The sequence below is a fragment of the Nanorana parkeri genome, unplaced genomic scaffold (genome assembly GCF_000935625.1).
Source record: "Nanorana parkeri isolate BGI_ZX_2015 unplaced genomic scaffold, ASM93562v1 scaffold1, whole genome shotgun sequence".
NCBI lineage: Eukaryota > Metazoa > Chordata > Amphibia > Anura > Dicroglossidae > Nanorana > Nanorana parkeri.
In genome coordinates, this window is record NW_017306269.1 from 207,382 (window position 1) to 210,165 (window position 2,784).

The window sequence follows — 2,784 nt, forward strand, 5'->3', positions numbered from 1 at the left end:
GGGGGCCTGTTAAAAGTGGGGGGGGGGGGCAACTCCATATTAATGCCTTTCATTTTAGAATGGGATGACCAAAAAGGTCACACAGGTGTCACAGTCATGTGTTCACCAACTTTTGCCTTGTAGTCTACTGAAAAGTCATTATTCATCACTCAAAGGCTTCATAATGGCCAGCTGTCCAATTTAATTTTCCAACCAGGGGCCTTTGTTTTAGGTTCCATCACAGTAAACAAAACTGGAATGCCTACAAGCAACATGATGGCTATGACACAATTTGCAGAATACACTACCATTGTACCGAGAAAATAGCTGTTGTGTTTTAGCAGTACAAGTGAATATTTAACTGCTTTGATGCATTTTTTTTAAATCAATAATTGTCTTTGGTTCGGTCCCTTCGTTCCCACATTCCTGGAAATATGTAAAATCTTTACACATAGCATTTTTTACGCAGTCTTAAACGATTTCTCTGGTTGAACAGGTGGAAATCAACCAGACAGAAGGAAGCAGAAAAAGTCTGCTATTGCATTATCAATCTGGGCAGCGTTCAGCGGGTATATACTGTGGCATTGTGAGGCAATACCACGGTGTTAGGTGGCCTCAAAGTCACCCAGGGTTCTCAGCCAGAGGGGCTGAGTGGCTCCAGGAAGACATTACTGGTACCAGGAGAGAACAGCCTTTTCAGTTCTTTCTGGGTTTTCTGGATCAAGGTTGGGATCCTGGAGCCAGGAGATTTCTTAGAGCTCTGGGTGGGAAGAGATCTCCATTCCTGGGTCCATGCTTTGGTGGTGACCAGCACCTGATTGTGCACCTGTTTACATCCCTCATGAAGTGTGTGCTGGGATGTGTTCAGGGCCCCACCTGTGAGTCAGGAGAGCTCCACCCTGGAGTCAGTGGAGGCCAGTGCAGCAGGGAGCTGCGGGGTTTGCGAACCATATTGAGAGGATTGGCATGTTATTGCCGTTGTCTGGAGGAACCAGACAGTGGCCCTAAAGATTGAGGCCGGAGCAGCAGTGCTGCAAGAGAGACAGATGTCGGTGAGCCCTTATCTGTTATATGCTACAGCGAGCTATTTATGTTGGATTTCATGTTATCTACCGTTTTGAAAGCAAATAAACTGCATCTGACTTGCACCTCCGGTCTACAGTGGAGTGTCCTTGTTACAATACACAGACTGAATACCAGAGACAGCGAGCTACTTTTCTGCCTTGTTAAAGGGAAGAGCAGAGAGTGGAGGGGTTACATCAATGGGAGCAAGTGCAGTCATGCAGAGGTAAATATTCAGCATATGTAAGTGCAGTTGGAAAATCATTGTCTTGCAGAGGATTCAGAAAATTGGTCTCTAATGGCTCTGGCTTTTAGGCATACAGGCTTGATTATAAAGCTCGAATAGTGATGCCACGGCTTCCCCATGAATGATAAGAATGCAGACTAGGATGCCACCGCATACAGTACGCATCCAACATGATTGGGATTAGAATGTTAAAAATATTTCCTTTTATTTGATGGCTGTTATTGCAACATTCTGTGGAGAACACCAGATGGTACCACATAGGTTATGTGCACACAATTAAAAAGGGAATCTTGTGACTTTGCCCATTCAGGACTCTTTAGAAAGGACCCCTGGGTCAAGGGGACCGTATGTCCTCCTCTGCTTCCTCCCATTGCAGTGCTTGGGCCTGGGTAGACAGTCGCCATTCCTGATCACTGTCATGTGTTAGAGGGGACAAGACCATTAGTTTTGTGTAAGTCCTCACAGAGAAAGACATGGAGCTGGCACAGGGATTAAATTAGGTTAGTAGGTGGGGGGTGTGGCCTTTCAAGAGAGTTTGCCCTGAATCTGGTCTTCAGAATGCGCCAATTGGTCAACTATATGAAAAGACAGATCAGATATTCTCAGCACTCTGAATTAGCATAGCAGTCAGATGAGAAGACCAGTCCTGTCCAGCTGCACATATTATAACTAGTGATGGGCAGAACGGTTCAGTTAGCAGACTGGCACGGGTTAAGGCCGATTTGTGGCTCTTGGGGTTAAACTAATCTGCTGAAGTGAACTGGTTAAGGGAACTATGCAAAGAACACTTTTATAAGTTAATTTTAATACCAGTCTATGATTGTCTATAGAAAGGTACTGGGCTACATATAGTTGGATTGGAAGAAGACACATATCCATCGAGTTCAAATTAAAATTAAAACACCTTGAATTCTCAGAACCCTAAACCCACAGTTGATAAAGAGGAAGCCAAAAAAAACCTTAGCATGGTCCGATTTGCTCCAACACTGGAGCTACAATTTTCTCCATTCATGTACAACAATTTGCTCCAATAATTTACAACACTCTGCTCCAATCATGTCCTGTCAGTCTTCATATACATATAGATATTTTTTTGTATTCTTCTTTTATACACTAGCCCTGAACAAGGGGGAAGCCTATCCCCTAAACATGGTGGCTGTGTCTGATGTTCAGAAAACATTTTAAGTGAATTCCCAAGTGAGATGATCATTTTTACTAGGTGCTCCCAACCACATTTCCGGTGTTTGGTGTTCTGGTGAGCGATTCCTCTAATGTTTTCAGAGAGGCAACAGCCGTGGGTCTGAGCCAAGTCTACACATACTCTACCGTAATTTCCCAAAAGGTTCACCTCCACTAAGGAGAACACACTACTTTTGGATTCACAATAAAATAATCCTTATGCCTATCAGTCCAACGCTAGTACATTTCTACCAGTTCTATAGATAAAAATAGATGGAAATCTGCAAGTCTATAGTTAGCAACACTATGTATATATA